This window comes from Phasianus colchicus, chromosome 1 (assembly GCF_987193195.1).
Source record: "Phasianus colchicus chromosome 1, bPhaCol1.hap1.1, whole genome shotgun sequence".
Lineage (NCBI taxonomy): Eukaryota > Metazoa > Chordata > Aves > Galliformes > Phasianidae > Phasianus > Phasianus colchicus.
In genome coordinates, this window is record NC_143436.1 from 178,621,953 (window position 1) to 178,639,893 (window position 17,941).

A 17,941-nucleotide genomic window follows, 5' to 3' on the forward strand; every position below is an offset into this window, starting at 1 on the left:
AAGTACAATAATGCATTAGATTTTGTTCTGGGAAACTGCAAATGATACACATTTCTTTAAGTTTCATCAGCAGCATCCAAACTGGAAATACGACCTTATTTTAAATTGGGATGGCAAAAAATGAAATTTATTTTAGTCTGCCTACTTAAGATTTATTTAGCTGATTTTTTTTCTTTTTTTTTTTGTCTTGAGAAAGCAATTTTCAATTCCTGAGAATGTCTACCACTCTTCTTCACCTTCAAAGAACTTTTTAGAATAGCTGCTGTGAGCAGTCCATTGTACTTTAGCTCTAATTATAATGATAGTGATCTTCCCTGCAGAGACCAACATTTTAGAAGTGGATTGCCATTGTAATAGCGGCCCGTTGGGCATTGCTGAACTTTGCTTTCAGTGTTACTCAGATATGTATGCATTTTCATAAACTCTCACTTTTCAGGCTCACAGACTATATGGTCCCATTTTAGTAAAGTAAAGGTGTACTTTAAGCTTGTACTTACATCTGTTAAATGACTAACTTCAAATATGTAATTAAGCACTGAATTGGACAGGATACATTAAGAAAGGAGGGAGGCGGTGCATAATTTTATAATTCTTGAAAGCATGTGCATATTATGCATTTAAAAAAAAAACAAACAAGAAAAATGTATTTTATTTGAGAAAAAAATCTAATATTCTAAGTTTAGTTTCAACATATTCTGAAAATGTGCTTGTGCTAAAAAAGAATTAACCAAAATTCCATGCTGCCTCCTGCATAACTTTGAGAAGTAAACCCAATTATGTATTCTATCCTCAATTAAGGAATAGTACCTTGTAATGTCAGTGTGCAAATACGTGGTTCTTAAAAGCAAATGAAGTTTTTGCTAAGCTAAGATGGTTAAATCGTAATAGCTCTGCTACTACTGAACATACAAATCCCAATCGTATCACTATAAATTCTGCCAACAAACAGAACAGTTGAATTTTCAGTCAGTCATATCAAGTAACCAGAGTCTGGGCAAAATGTAAAGATACTTCCATTATTATTTATTTCGTACTTATTTTCTTAGATTTGTTTTTTTCCTTAGAACTACAACCAATTACAGCCACTACTGAAATCAGTATGCCAGAAAAAAAATAATTCTGTGGTAGATTAACCATCTGAAATCAGACATTGCAGCACTTTACATTCCTTCCATGGATACAATACATACTTGCTAAAGTTGGGGATGATAAAACATGGAATTTTATGTCTGGGTTTTCTTTGGAAATTACTATTAACACGTCGAAACAATATTAACCTCAAGAAGGCTTACTCATTAAGACACAGCTAATCAAAACTCCACTGAAATAGCATTCACATGATAACATGGTAACAAATTGCCATCTTTTACAATCAGGACTGAAAATAAGATACGAAAGTAAAATAAAATGTGATTTAATTTCTGGAATATTGGTATCTCTACCCAAGAAAGAAGAAAGGAGCATTTGCCCTATTATAAAAAGTGTTTGTTCACTACCTTTACATTGATTTACTCTGATTGATTCAAGTTGATGTATCAATCTCAATTTGACCAGAATTAAGGGCTCAGACATACCCTCAAGTTGCAACAATTTCACAAGCTATTGCCTGTCAGTGGAAGTGCAGCATCTATCTGTGTGACTGCTCTTGATCCACAAGAAACACAAAGCAGTGTGACGTGACATTCCTTCATTTTGAAAAAAGTTTGAATGATGTTTATGTTCATTTAGAAGGAAAAAAGGAATGACTTTATGTAGTATACCACCCAGCTGCCCAACAAGAAAACGATGTCTTATGTATAAACATATGAATATAACTAGTACAAGTATTACATGTATTATTTGTATATATACATAAAATCCATTTGTAATATATATCACTGTGCAGTAACATCAATGGAAAGTAAGATGTCCTGAGTATACTCTTGAGTCTTCACAAGAGAGAATATTGCCTCCCTTCTCCAAAACTTTCATGTAAGAGGAAAGGGCCTTTATTAAACAGTACTGCTGCAGACTGTGGTAAACACTGGAGAGAATCTCCCGACAGCTGTAAAAGGACGGCCATTTGCGTGCATGGCCTACGCCCAAAAGTTCACTGTGTCAACCCACATCTTTCAAACGTACAGCAACTGCTGACATTAAAGCCTTTCCAAGTTAGTGCCCTGCATTTTTTTTTGTTTTGTTTCATTTTGTTGTTCTTATTCTTTTTAATAAACACACCAAGCAGCCTTAGGGGAGAAAATGACTATTCAAGTGTTTATCCTTTGTTTGGAAATCCTGAAAAATGTGTTTATAAATTTAAATTTTGAAACCTGATGTATTCATTTCCAAGCTCATTTCAGTTGCACTGCACATTTTACAGAACTCCAATTGTTGACAACCTTTTATGATTAACGTGGTAGAAAACTACACAGTGTATGTGAATTTAAAATACAGTACTGGATATATACTGCTATGTCTATAAGGCACAGTCAAATTCTACATCAGGTTTTTATTTTAGTAATTAAGACGTGTTAATTCTTGGTCCTACTGTGGTAATCGAAATTGAAATTATACATAGGCACAAAAGGAACCTTGTTTCATACATAAATTTTCACACAGAGGGTGGTGAAGCACTGGAACAGGTTGCCCAAGGAAGTTGTGGATCCCCCATCCCTGGAGGCATTCAAGGCCAGGCTGGATGTGGCTCTGGGCAGCCTGGTCTGCTGGTTGGTGATCCTGCACATAGCAGGGGGGTTGAAATCAGATGATCATTGTGGTCCTTTTCAACCCAGGCCATTCTATGATTCTACGATCCTATGACTCTATAATAAAACTTTCAACTTTGAGAATTGTCAGCCATTGAAAAATAGACTATGTGAGAATAAACTCTCAAGTAACCTGGAAAAAAAATCTGTCTTTTGCTTCCAGCAGCTTTGCATCCTCAGCAGCTGAAGATGTCTAATATCTATTTTGCATAGAATTCCATTTCTTTTTCACTTTTCACAAGTGTTCCCATGTATTAAATCAGTAACACAATAATGTCTGTGTCAGAACACATAAGTTTGCCAAGCACAGTAGAAAACCAACTTTCCTACTTCACTTCTAATGTGCCCAATTAATCCAATTTTTTTTCCAGAAATGTTTTGGGAACAAGAACACAGTATTTTAGAATAATCTCCTGTTCAAATCTAAGTATATTATGCTAGTGCCAATGCTTATCTTTATCTTTCCTCACAGAAATCTAAACTGATTAATAACACTCATTCTAAAAAACTTCCTTCTCCTGTCACAGTGGAAAACAAGAGAGTTTTGCTGCTTTTGGATAACTACTTAAAATCTTAAAAATCTAAAATCTAAAAATCTTAAAAAACATGGACCTACAATGAGCAAATAGTGAACTACAAAAAATCTGTTTGAATCCCACGTTACCATAAATTTTGACATTTGAGAGTAAAGAAGAAACAGAGGATAAGCCACTCCACCAAAATCTTAGTAATGATAACTACAGCAGAGCTCATAGTTTATATGTGCATCAAATCTTGATAAATTATATTTACTATATAAGAAACATTCTGCTCAGCAATTCCACTTCCAGTGGTGTGAGTACCATGGATGACATGATCAAGTATTCAAAACAAAGGATGGAAGTTTTCTCTTTCTGTGGAATAACCAAATTTTCTGTTATTCTATATATATTCCTATATTCTTAGATCACAGGCTGTGTGCTTTCTCACAAAATCCTGTTGCTAAAACACTTCATCCTAAGAAAATATGACCAGATGATGATAATGCTGTGAATGTAGATGTCCCAGAGTGCCAAAAGGGGATGGACTTCTTGAAACATACCATTCTCTTCTCACTCATACAAAAAGATGAGAGAAATGGCTCTCGGTTCCAAAATTCTTATAAAAGTCACTGTCCACAGAAGCAGACCAAGAGTATGTGCAGTCTACAGAAACAGTATTTTCAAATGGGCAATTGTTGTCATTACATGATTCCTGAAACAGGAGACAAAGACCACACATCCTTTAGAATTTAATCATAGAATCATTTGAATTGTAAGGGAGCCTTACAGGTCATATAGTCTAACTCCCCTACAATGAACAGGGACACCTACACCTATATCAGGTTGCTCAGAGCCCTGTCCAGCCTGACTTTGAATGTCTGCAGGGATGGGGCATCCACCACCTCTCTGGACAACATGTGCCTCATCAACCTTATCATAAAAAAACTTCTTCCTTATATCCAACATAGAACTCCACTCATTTAGCTTCAACAGTTTCCCCTTGCCCAGTCACAACAGATCGTGTTGAAGACTTTGCCCCCTTCATTCTTAAAGCTCTCTTCTCTTAAACCTCTGCTTCTCCAGCCCCAGTTCTCTCAGCCTGTCCTCACAGGGAGGTGTTCCACCCATTGGATCATATATTCACTAGTTAAATGACAATTGCATGCTTGTTTGTATGTAAAAATAATGAAAGCTGTATCTTTAGCTAACAGAGATTAACCAGTTTGAATAATCAGAAGTGTAATGGAACAATGCGTGTTCCATATGAACAATGAATCACAGATTAGTCACAGAAGTTTTTGTTTCCCTCTGATCCAATCAGAAAAAAATTGCTTTATTTGAAAAATGTTTGGTAAATATTGAAGATAATAAAAGTATTCAGCTTTCTGACTTCTGTCTGTTGACTGGATGCCTGTTGTGGCATTAGAATCACAGGGTATATTGTGATTATCTTCAGTCACAAGCAAATTGTAGCTTTTGTCAATACAAGCTACTCATTCAAAAAACTACCTAAATGCAAGTGATGCACTGGATGATCTGCTATTTTAATATCAAATTATTTTTAGGATCGTTTGCTCATTTTGACTAAAATTGAGGTTGCTGGATTGGCTGAATAATATATAGTCCAGAAACCATAGAGTTCTAGCAGCAATAAGAAAATTCAGTAAAATTCTGGTTCCACCAAGGTTGGAAAAGACCTCCAAGATCATTTAGATCAACCATCCTCCTACCATCAATATTTCCCCACTAAACCATGTACCTCAGTACAGCACCTAAATGTTCCTTGAAAACCTCCAGGGACAAAGACTCAATCGCCTCCCTGGGCAGCCTGTTCCAGTGCTGACCATTCTTTCAGGCCATTCTTTCTCATTCTCACTAGTTAAGCAGGAGGAGAGGCTGACTCCCACTTCACCACAACCTCCTTTTAGGTTGTCGTAGAGAGTGACATGGAGCCCCTGAGCCTCCTCTTCTACAGACTGAACAATCCCAGTTTGCTCAGTTGCTCCTCTCAAGAATTGTTCTCCAGACCCCTCACCAATTTTGTTGTTCTTCTCCGGGCATGCTCCAGGGCCTTGATGTTTTTCTTGTAGTGAGAGGCACAAAACTGAACACAGTGGCCTGAGCTGAGTAGAGTGGAACCATCACCTCCCTGCTCCTCCTGATACAATTTCTGATATGATCCAGGATGCCATTGGCTTCCTTGGCCCCTGGGCACATGGCTGGCTCACGTTCAGCCAAGCCTTGACAAACAGCCCCAGGTCCGTTTCTTCCACAGTCTTCCAGCCATGCTGCCCCAAGCCTGTAGTGTTGCACGGGGTTGTTGTGGCCAAAGTGCAGGACCCAGAATTTGGTCTTGTTGAATTTCATCCCATTGGTCTCAACTCAGTGATCCAGCCTGTCCAGATCCCTCTGAAGGGCCTTCCTACCCCCAGGCAGATCCTCCCATGTTGGTGTAATCTGCAAACTTACTGAGGCTGCACTCAGTCCCCTTGTCCAGATCATCAGTACAGATATGGAAAAGAACACACCCCTGTACTGAATCTGGGGAACACCACTCATAACTGGTCGCTGGCCATTCACCACCACTCTCTGGGCCTAGCCCTCCACCAGTTCTTTACCTAGCAAAGAGCGTACCTGTCCAAGCCACGGGCTGCCAGCTTTTCCAGGAAAATATTCTCTTAAAACTGCTGAAAATAAAGATCTATAATCTTATTTTAAAATAAAACTAAGAGGATGGGGGAAAAGTCACAAACAAGGCTTGTAACCTTTTTCAGATGCAGTTTCTGGAAGAGGAAGTAATGATGGGGTTTCTCCTTTCAAGTAAAATCTTAGGAGCCCTTTTCCAAGACACACAAGATTGAAGTTCAGCTCCATCATCTGCAGCCTCCACAGAGAATATTTTAGAAACTAAGTTATAAATTGTTGTGAGTAGAAGTTAATTTCATCTCTCTAACTGAATTTGGCCAGCTGTAAAACTTCAGCAGAAGTAGTAAGCACCTCTCTTAGGGTAGCGAACAGCCACAAGAAATGTGTTTGTGAAATGTAAGAAAGTTAAGTAAACCATAATCAGGTTAGTGAACCACTTATGTTTTTCCTGTTTATAATTATGTTAGAATATCAGTAGTTTAGAAAAAATGATCAAGGCAAGGCAACTACATCTGATTTTTCATTTTTATTTTTAAAAAACATTACTACTGGCTATTTTCACATATTGGTGGGGAAAATATGTTTCTACTGTGGAAAACTGAGTGTTTAAATAATTAAGACTGTTTCATAACACTTGTACACAACTGGGATGAATTGCGATTCTGAATTACAGTGGAAGTTAAGAACCAACACTGTTGGTATTTTCAAACTTTTTTATGTTCAATTTTGCAATTTTCAGATTTTAAAAAAGTTAAATATATGTGATCAAAAATACATGGCATTAAATACAATTTTTTCATAATTTTCTAACTTAAACCCTAAACACCCTTAGAAGCTGGACATTCATGACCATCTTCTTTTAATACTGCATATATCAAAGTAAATTTCATTGTTTACTGCAACGAAAGTTACCTATTGTTCAACGTTATGCATGCACATGAATACTACAGTGCAGATGAAAAAGATGTGGCTTTGAAGTCTGAAATAATAATGGCTTATATAAAGCAGTTTTAATTTACCACTTAAAGCTTTGAGGATAAAGCAAAGCAATACAGAACAAAAGGCTGTGAGTACAAGCTCCTAACTTTGCCATTTTACCTAATCTGAGATATAACTTCTCCTTTCTTTAATAGAATTCAGAAGAATTAGTCAAAGAATATAGAAGATACATTGAAAGGTTATCTTCTTTGAAAGGTCAACCTCTATTGGATTCATCGGATCAAAACAAACATCTATATCTCAGTGGGTCACCTGACAGTTCTCTGCAGTTTGGTGATGATAGCTACGTTTATTAAGAAGGAATGAAAAAAAGTTTTTGATCTAAAAAACTCTATTTTCCTCCTTAAAAAGAAAAAAATAGAAGGGTAAGAGGAACATCAGGTATAAGGAAGCTGGACAATGTTTATTTCATCTAATCTGACACTGGCAACTCACTGAAATAAACTCTAACTTGGAAGTATAGAAACAAAGTCAAAGCTACTCACTTTAGTGTCTTTTTATAAAACACAACTAGAAATAGAAATCTCCAGATAAGTGCTTATTTTTTTCTGAAACAACTTTGTGGGATCACAGGCTTGAAAGTCTACTTCACATTAGTTACAGAAGCTTAACTTATCTGGCTTTCCTGAACTCTTGAGGTACTTAACTCTCTCCACTGATTACCAGGGGAAGATGGGGCTGACAACTTCAGTGTTAAGCATGAGCTTTTAGATGCCTAAATGGGGGTGCACAAATTCCATCCTAAATTTCCACAAACACATATGGTAAGTAAAAATAGCATTCACGTATAATTTAAGTTCATATATGTATATTTATATATACACACACATACACAAACTACTGGACTTGAATGGACCATCATTAAAACTAGTGAATGCAACCTTTTATTTAAAAAAAAAGAGATTATCTTTTCCAGAAATAGTCACGGTCTGTATCTCAAACAAAGGCACAAGTCACTGCCCAAAATAACATGTAGGATTGCCTCTATGATCTTTGTAAAAGAGGTGGCTGGCAGGGCACTGCTTCTGCAGAATTGAACCAGTAAGAGCGAGACTTGTGTAAGGCCTATCACTAGAAAAGTTAAAGGGAAGTAGAGAAATACTAGAATCATACCAGTGATCAGTGGGAACACGAGGTCTTTCTGGCTCATCAGATGTTACTTTATAATGAATCATCATTGATAAGGCCCTTAGTGCATCACTCTTATTCTAAAGCTACTGCATCTGTATCTATTTTCAATACATTCTAGTCCTCCAAGCCTCTGGTTTCTTCTGGATGCTTCAGTGCTGTTAACACTTTTTGCTGATTTTCTTAATAGACAGTTGGCAAATACTGAAGTTGCAGCCTACATGGATTCCCTGTTCTCTACTGTTTTTGTTCATTTGTTTTTATTTTGTTTTGCCTTTGTTTTTTTTTTTTTTTTTTTTTTTTTAAAAAAACACAGGAGGAACACAGCCCATATATTTTTGAGTCAAGCAACATACCAGCACAAAGTAGGATAAGAATAAAAAAATCACAACACACTATCATTTCTTTAGGAATATTTATGTTCGTGTCAGTCACAGTTTCAAGGCTGTGCAGCCAAAAGCCACAGCAATCAGCATGTATTTATACGAAAGGCACCAAAACTCAGTGCTGTTGGGTTGATCTTAATGCAAACATTTCCAGAATTAGCTGGGTTTGTTTTCTGAGAGAAAATGAATCTAATATTTTCAGTTTGAATATAGCTTAACAGCTTAGAAGCGTAATATTAAATAAATATATTTAAAGTGATCTCATACTTCTGTATTTAGAACATGACAAAAAAATCAAACAAAAAGATACTGGAAAGGTGTATTTTCAAACTATTCTCAAACACAAAATAAGCAAAAGTTAACTGAAAAAAATATTTTTCACTTTTCCCAGAATGCATGCAATACTGCAAAAAAATGTTGTTTAACAAAAATGGCCAAGTTGAATCAACTTTGCAAATTCACTCTATAGAATGATCAGACAATTACTTTTAGCTATTGCAAGACTGGACTAAAAGACTAGCCACGTTGTACACACATTTAAAAGAAAAAAAGAAATAATACTTATTCAGTGCAGGTCAACGATTAGCCTCTTCTCTGTAACTCAGGAATTTCAAGTTCACTTTAATCTAGTGTAATTGAGCTAAGCAGCTCTTACATTAAAAAGTAATGATTAAGTTAAATTTCTTGCAGACATTCTGCACCTAAAACAAACATTCAGTATGCCTCTGGCAAAGAAGGATACTAATTATAGGATTGACTCATGAGATGAAAGGTTGCACAAGTTACTACTAGAAACAAAAGTATGGTAAACTGGTTTGAGAAAACATATTAAAATTCTTATACTCTGCAGTTAAGATGGGAATTTTGTTTTGTAACTGTACTTAACATTGTCAAGAAACAAAACTAAATATGATTACAAGCTGCTTGTTATTTTATTTGAACAAACTAGAAGTGAATACTACAACTACAAAGCTCTTCATCCTATACACTAAATAGTTTTTTTTAACCTAATAAAGAAATGAGATCTCTACAACAGATTTTTACTGTGCAAAACCAAGCAGAACTAAGTATTTTGGTCACTCTCAATTTTCTTGTTATTATGCTCTTAAATGCATATTTTAAACATTCACTGCATTATCAGGCAATGAATCTCTAACTTCACTGTTCACCAGCCATGCTGCAGTCCCTGATTTAAAAAGAATCATGAAAGAAACACATCAAGACTCCAGACATCTGTGGGGAGGGACACACAAGTTCAAAAGAAGTTTTGTATTTCAAAATGAAACTTCCACTGGGATTAACAGATAGAGTTACCATCTGTGAGTTAGAACAAAGATAGGAAAATCTCAGATTCTGCTCTATATGTTAACATACATTGATTCAATATAAATATAATGCCAAATGAGCACCACATATGTAAGCTTTTGTTAACACTTACACGAGCTTGTGATGTGAATTAACAAAGTAATAGAATGTAATTATTTTAAAATGTCACCCTACGATTTTAATCTCAAGTTATATTTCATCAAAGAGTAAGAAATTAGGTGTGTATTCTCAAAAATAATACATTGGAACTTTTTGTTCTTAAGTACATTAATACATGCTTTAGTAGATAAAATTAGCAAAATTCTTACGCTGGAACTAGAAGGGCAGTATGTTTCAGTGCACTCCAGCTTGGTCAAACACCACTTAACTTGACACCATCCACTTAAAACATTACTAGATTATGATCATATTTTATAAATCGCATTTTCAGAAATTATGAACAAAATGTAGCAAAACAATATTCCACTCCTAATTTATTCTATGATTTCCATTTGTATAATGAAAGCCATTCATATCACATCTATTCATTCTGGAAATCATTTAATAACTACTTTGCTAACAGCTTCCTAAGTAGGTACTGCCAATAGTAACCTATAAGAGATTATATACAGACTTTTTTATTTAAGATTTCAAACTTTTTTGTCCAGATTTTCTCATTTCCCTCCACAACCATATTTTTCCAGATGCTCAGAAATTATTATTTTTAAAAACTTTATTTTCCCCCCAATAGATTTTCTGCTCTTAAAGTATGTGGCAGAAGCTTATGTTACAGTCTTCTCAGTGAGGGCAATAACAGCTCCCTCTTCACTATTAGATCATCCATTGGAATAAAAACAGAAAATTCCTTCTCTGAGGCCTCTGTTGCCCTGTCAGGATGGACAGACATTGGCTGTTGGGGTCAAGAGTTTTTAAAAGGTATAATAAATGATGCTGCTGTGTATATTGTGCTCAATTAGAAGAACAGACTGAAGAAGATAATTCTAACATTATGTTTCTTGAGAAATGGCATCTCTGAAATACGATGTGTGTGATAATACTTGACTCTATAAATCTGAAGTTATATTTTAGCAGCGAGGCAAGAAAAACAACAGCTATCACTCCTGTAGACCACTGGCAACACTATCAGTACGTTTCAGTATGCTTCAAATAGTTAACTATTAGAAGCAATTAAAGTAATTTTCTGTTCTCAGACACATGACCTTAAGTGGACAGTAGGCACTCCTGTATCCAGTGCTTGCAGAAAGTGTTCAGGATCATCCATATTATGATTATAAACTGTATTTCTTTAATTGCGATAAAGAATTGAATTAAAAATATACATTTGGAATGAAGATTAATGCTGGGCAGAAATGAGGGAACTTCTATTTCTGCCCAGATATCTTTCTACTATCTGTAATACCTATTTAATGATAAGCTACATAACGCAATGCTTCTATAGACACAGGCACAGAAAATAAAGTTATAAACAATATGAGTTAGAAAAAACAAGTTAGGATTGCATACACCAAAACAAAAAAGAAGGGAAAGGGGAAAGGAAAAGGGACAAAAAAAAACCCATTACCTGATCCAGGCAAGTGGAGTTTGGGAAAGTGATAAAGCTGTGCAATGAATCTACATTTTCCTCTCTGTTGAGTAGTGTTTCAGAATTATTATAACTGATTTTAGCAGTAATGCCTCTTTTACTAGAGAAAGGAAGAATCTGCCTCCTCTTTGTTGGCAAATGTTGACGCAACTTTTTGTTTCAGGAGGAAAACCCAGCAGGCAAACTGACTACATAATAGGAAAAAGAGCCGATTGGCTAAAATGTGTGTGAATCTTTCCCCAGTGCAATTATCAGTGCCAAAAAAATGGAAGTATTTAGTCTTTCTAGGTTAACTTGTTTTGATCTACGATGAGTGAAAGAAACATTGTGATAAAAATTTATAAGACATGAATAGCAATTCTCATCTATCTGAAACACCTAGTAAAATTTCTTTCAGGCTTGCTGAAGATAAGTTGCTCTACTGTCAGGTCACATATGGAAAATATCAGAAAGACTTATTACTTTTTTTTTTTTTTTTTTTTTTAAGTGTACAACTGAGTTGTAAGATAAGGAAAAGAAAATGGCTTTGTAATAAAACAGTACTGATATTAATAAGCTAGTGATACTATTAACTTTACTTAAATTAGCTGTCAGTTCTTGTAACTTTTGTAAAAGGTTTATGCAGTGTTCCAGCTGCTTTCTGTCACAGTGTTCAACATGGATGAGAAGATTATGAGATGCTATGGCGTAATACCAAGTCAGAAAAATACTGAAATAAGATGGACATACATGTAGGAAAAGAATCTAGTACACATATATAGCCAGCAAACTTCCAGCCATCTCCATTACTTTTTCTCAAGTATTCTATCACCATCCTGCAGACTGTAATTTCTAGCTTTTCATTTTCTGTCCTAAGCTACTCTGCACTGAAGTACAGTCCTCGTACATCCCAAATATCTATTACATTCATAGAATCATAGAATGGACTGGGTTGAAAAGGACCACAATGATCATAAGAGTTTCAACTCCTCTGCTATGTGCAGGGTCACGGACCAGCAGACCAGAGCCACATCCAGCCTGGCCTTGAATGCCTCCAGGGATGGGGCATCCACAATCTCCTTGGGCAGCCTGTTCCAGTGCATCACCACCCTCGGTGTGAAAAACTTCCTCCTAATACCTGACCTGAACCTCCCCTGTCTCAGTTTAAAACCATTCCCCCTTGTCATATCACCATCCTCATAAACAGCTGTTCCTCCTCCTGTTTATATGCTCCCTTCAAGTACTGGATGGAAGGCCACAATGAGATCTCCCCAGAGCCTTCTCTTCTCCAAGCTAAACAAGCCCAGTTCCCTCATCCTTTCCTCACAGGAGAGGTGCTCCAGCCCTCTGATCATCTTAGTGCCCTCCTCTGGACCCGCTCCAAGAGCTCCACGTCCTTCCTGTACTGGGGGCCCCAGGCCTGGATGCAGTACTGCAGATGGGGCCTCACAAGAGCCAAGTAGAGGGGGACAATCACCTCCCTCTCCCTGCTGGCCACCCCTTTTTTAATGCAGCCCAGAGCACAGTTGGCCTTCCGGGCTGCAAGCACACACTGCTGGCTCATGTCCAGCTTCTCGTCCACCAGGACCCCCAAGGCCTTCTCTGCAGGGCTGCTCTCAAGTAGCTCTTTCCCCCCTTTGCATAAATACCTGGGATTGCCCTGACCCAAGTGCAACACTTTGCACTTGGCCTTGTTGAATCTCATTAGGTTCACATGGGCCCACTACTCCAGCCTCTGGCTGGCTTCACTTTCTTCCAACGTATCAACTGCACTGTGTTATCCGCAAACTTGCTGAGGGTGCACTCAATGCCATCATCTATGTCCTTGAAGAAGATGTCAAAGAACACTGGTCCCAAGACTGACCCCTGAGGGATACTGCTTGTGACTGGCCTCCACCCTGACACAGAACCATTAATTCATATGGAAGTTTACAAATCCAAATTAGTACATTTATAGCAAACCTTACTTTTCTTTTATCGGCTGCATTTACCACCAGGAAGAAGGAAATACTATCAGATTTTAGCCCTTAAACAGCAGGTTTCATAATTGAAACAATGTACCTTTCAGATTTAAAGAGTGGGATTCAGTATTAGGTTAGGACACTTACAATTAATTCTCAGAAACAATAAACTATCAACACTCAGAAGCAAAGTAAGAAAAAACTTTGTAGAAGAAAACTGTGTAGGGAGCTTTGCAACCTTAGTGAAAGTGATGAATAGGTCTGTAAAAAAAATATTGAAGGGGATAAGATATGGACACTTAATAAAAGAAAACGATACTTTCATTATAATCTGCTATACGCATTTTGTCTCAACAAGCCATGATTTTTACTTTTACTCCTTATCTAAGTAAAAATTGATTGTTTTCAAGTGTAACATTTTGGGAAGATGTTGAAGAGATGTGGAGCACAAGTAGTAACTCCCTTGTTCCTCCCATCTGGAGACTGAGAACTAGGCAGAAGGGGGAGAAATGACCAACTGAATGAATGGTTATGTGGATGCTGTCATGTTCTGTGTTTTGGATATTATGCTCTCAGATGCACCTTTGAGAGACCAGATATGCTGACATCAGATGCAGCTCAACTGACCATGAGGGGCAGGAATGTTCTGGGCAGCAAGCTGGCTGGGTTTATCACCAGAGCTTTAAACAAGGTTTGATGAGGGAAGAGGATGTATTTCTGAGTGACTGAGAAGAGCCAGCAAACGCTGTCACATTAGGAAACATCAGGGGAAAACCTCAGATTTGTCCCAGAGGAATTTAGGAGGGCTCCTTAAAGAAGACAACATGGCCAATAGCCCAGCTGAGGTGCCCTAGTGCCAATGCATGCAGCATGGAAAATAAGCTGGAGATGGAAACTGTGGTCCTATTAGAAAACAGTGACCTACTTGTTATCACAGAAACAAGGTGGGATGAATCATACAACTGGAATACAACAATCAAGGTCTAGAAGCTTTTTAAAAGAGAGAGGCAGGGCAAGATGGGTTGGGGAGTTGCCAAGAGTTATGAAGTGGGTAGATTGCAAAGGGCTGCCTCTGAGAACCAGCCTCAGGTTGAGACCTTGTGGGTTAAAATCAGGCACCAGACCAATAAAGGACATCTAGTGGTTGGGGTCTATTACAGGCCACCTGATCAATGGGAACCTATTGACGAAGTCTTCTTGCTTCAGCTACAAGAGATCACACTCACAGGCTCTTATCTATCTCTTATCCCCTGATAGATTTCAACCACCCAGACAGCGAGAACAACAGGGGAAGATATCTTCCTGGTCAAGATATTGGACAGACCAATCAGAGGTAAAGTGTTACTAGATCTAGTTGGATGGGGCTCTGGGTGACATGGTGGTTGTAAGTCTGCCCACAGAAGGAAGGTTGTAACTATGCAAGTTGCTATAAGGCAACTGTTTATTTTCATGGAAACTACAACAGATACAAATAGCAAAATAACACTATTTAACAGAGCAAATTCTGAGCTACAAAACACTGTTTTCAACAGGATCACCATCATTAGCTAAGCATTTTTGCCAGCAACAAAGATGAGCCTGCATGCCATGCTCATAAAAATCTGCATGTCCCCATGGAACATGACTTTCACATCACTGTCACCACAGCTGAAAAGCACCACCCACCACCTCACTGCGCTCACATTCACTGCTTGATCTTCATAAATACTCCGCAAGTATCAATGAATGTCCATGGGTGCAATTTATTTCTTGTGGAGGAATTAAATTCCACACCTTTGCTTCATACGCACTTCCATGTCAGATGCCATTCCGTCAGACTGCCCCTGCTGCCATCTGTCATCATGTCACATCTGGCACATGGCAACATGTAAAGAAATATTAGTGGGAAGGTTTTGCCTCTACTGCCATACCACCAACATCCACCTCTGAAATTGTGAGCAAACATAATAAAACAGGGGGCAGAACTTTTGGAGCAGTGCTTACAGATGATCTTTAGGATGCCTTCCAACATAAGCCATTTTATGATACTATGAAATCGCTATTATATTTCAATAAGCTGTCATTGAAATGAACATAAAATGTAGCTCATGACATAAACACATTTACATCTGTTTGTCAGGTTGTTTCAAATGAACGTGACGTTACCAAACTGTAGATATTTCCCTGCTGTGATTTATTCAACAAAACATTACTGCCACATTGATGCAAATGATGCATTTACTTCCCATAATATGCAGGGACTAGTTTCCCAAGCTCCACATGGAATAGTAACCAATTCCTGCTCTCTAATCTTCCCAGTGCTGCTTGTTTTATGCCATGAAGAAGAAAGCAGAAGAAATCATGACGTCAGTCTGACTTGGGTAGAACATACTATGCTTTGTTGTTGTTTTAACATTAGAGTATAAGAGGTGCTAATGTGATGCTGGCTTTGCTATAAATCACTCTTAGTGTCTGAATTTTAACTTCATCTTGTGAGTTATTCCAGTTTGTTTGTACAACCAAATTCTGTAATGTATTTGCACACAGGAGTATACCACTGATTGTAGATTGGTCCAGAAAGGAAAATAGCATGAAAGCGGTAGGAGCCAGATTTTGCAAACAGTTTAAGAAATGTTTACAGGTTCTTCTACTCAACAGAAGCCTTATTCAGAGGCTAGAGAAGTCAGGTGATATCCAGATGCAGTTCTGTATTTTGAATTGAATGATACAACAGGAAGCACTTGTACGAATAGCTGACGTAGCCAAGCTGATCAAAACTGAAGCAATACAGTTATTTTATCTGCCACCATCATGTGGCCAAAAGACAACAGAGTATGGTTTATTACATTTTTTGCTTATTTGCTAATACAGCCTAGCAGAAAACACAGTACTTGTTCAAACAAAGCAATGAGATCTTTGAGAAATCTTATGCTCCTTACCCCAGACCTCTGAACATCCTTCCTTCAGTTGTGCCAGCACAAATGCTTTGGTATTAACAAACTCATCAGTTTAAAAAATAACCTTAATAGAGTAGCTGTTTTTAACACCCTGGGGGGTTCCACAATCTAGCTTACTGAAAGGTTTCATGAACAGTTTCAGAGTAGTCACTGGGGTAGCACAACACTGGTTTAGACAGTCAGAAGGGAGAATTCTGGCCTGAATTGTTGTTGAGAAAAAAAAAAATCCATCATCAAACCTGGACATCACTCTTTGCTGAACAGCCCGGTTTGGTACAAGCTATGCTACCTTACATTTCAGAAATTATACCTGTGACTGATTGGGATTGACCAGTTCCTAGTTCATATTATTCCTTATCTGTCATTCAGTGGAAACTTAATATCTACAGCTGAAAGAAAGAACTTCAGTTTAGAAAGTGAACACAAGCACGTAAAAAACATGCTTTCATTTCATAGAATTGTCATAGAATCACAAGGTTGGAAATGACCTGCAAGATCATCTAGTCCAACTACCTTACCATTTCTATTAGTACCACAAGCACTAAACCATATCTCATAGCTCCTCATCCAGGCGCCTCTTGAACACTGCCAGGGACAGCGACTCCATCACCTCCCTGGGCAGCCATTCCAGTGCCTGACCACCCTCTGAGAGAAAAAGTTTCTCCTAGTGTCCAACCTAAACCTCCTCTGGTACAAATTTCTAATGTTTAGATGCTTCCCCTATATATAGGATTGGTATTTTCAGTTTATTTACCTGAACTAAGCAAAATGTAACTACATAATGGTGTATTTAAATTTCTGGCATCCTAAGACACACAAGTTATTGTCTCCCCTTTTAAGTTTAAACAAAGGTGATAGCAGTTCTCCTGGCCTCTAATACTCTCTTTACTTGTTCATTATAGAATCCTTTCAACATTGCCTTTAGCAATTCACAAACTCATTTTTTCCTGAGTAAATATTTAAACCAGATCTGTTTAAAAATGTCTACAGAAAGAAAGAAGATAAAAGCAAGCATTTAGATTTATAGCTAACTGGGTAATAATCAACAGCTAGTAGTGCTGAAAGGACTTCATCCATGTCTCAGCTTTAACAGGAACCTTTAGTCCAGGCAGGGGGCTGTAAGCCTTTGTGTCCTTTTGGTAACATTCTTAAGCAAATAAAAAATTTGCCACACACCTCAGTGGACAATTAATTCATTGAAACAAGACATTTAAACTTTTCCTTTTCATCTGCAATATAAGAGTTTGCTGCACTAATATTTGTCTTTCTGTTTCATAGTGGAAAGAAAAAAGATAAGAAAAGTAGAGAATTAGAACTTAGTCTGCTATAATTGAGAGCTTGCCCCATATACTTAGTCGTTTGTCTCCATTTAACTTCAATTAATGCAAACTTAAATTTTTAAGCTATCAAAATGTATTAATTAGTGAAATAAACTGCAAGCATTTTCAGCATTAGGTTTCAAAAACTGACATTCAGACATTGTTAGATATACTTTCTTGTAGAAACACACTTTCTATTTAGGCTTAAAACTGAGATATTTCCCCCTTGTGACGTTAAGTAAAATTCTCACAGTCAGGTTTCAATTCATTCTGACCACTTCAGGCATAACTTTATAGGCTGCTCTGAGGACAGAAGATACACTTTCTTAAACTGAGATATCTTATTTTAGAGACCTGAGGAACCAATAGACAAATTCTTAATTAAAGTCTTCTGAAAACCACAGTGAAATACTG

At 37.3% G+C, this 17,941-nt stretch overlaps 1 protein-coding gene across 3 annotated transcripts in view; it reads right to left on the reverse strand.

Moving 5' to 3' along the window:
- Positions 1–17,941, reverse strand: part of TNFRSF19 (TNF receptor superfamily member 19) — a 54,249-nt gene that overhangs the window by 11,026 nt on the left and 25,282 nt on the right. The gene's annotated exons all lie outside the window — the stretch shown is intronic.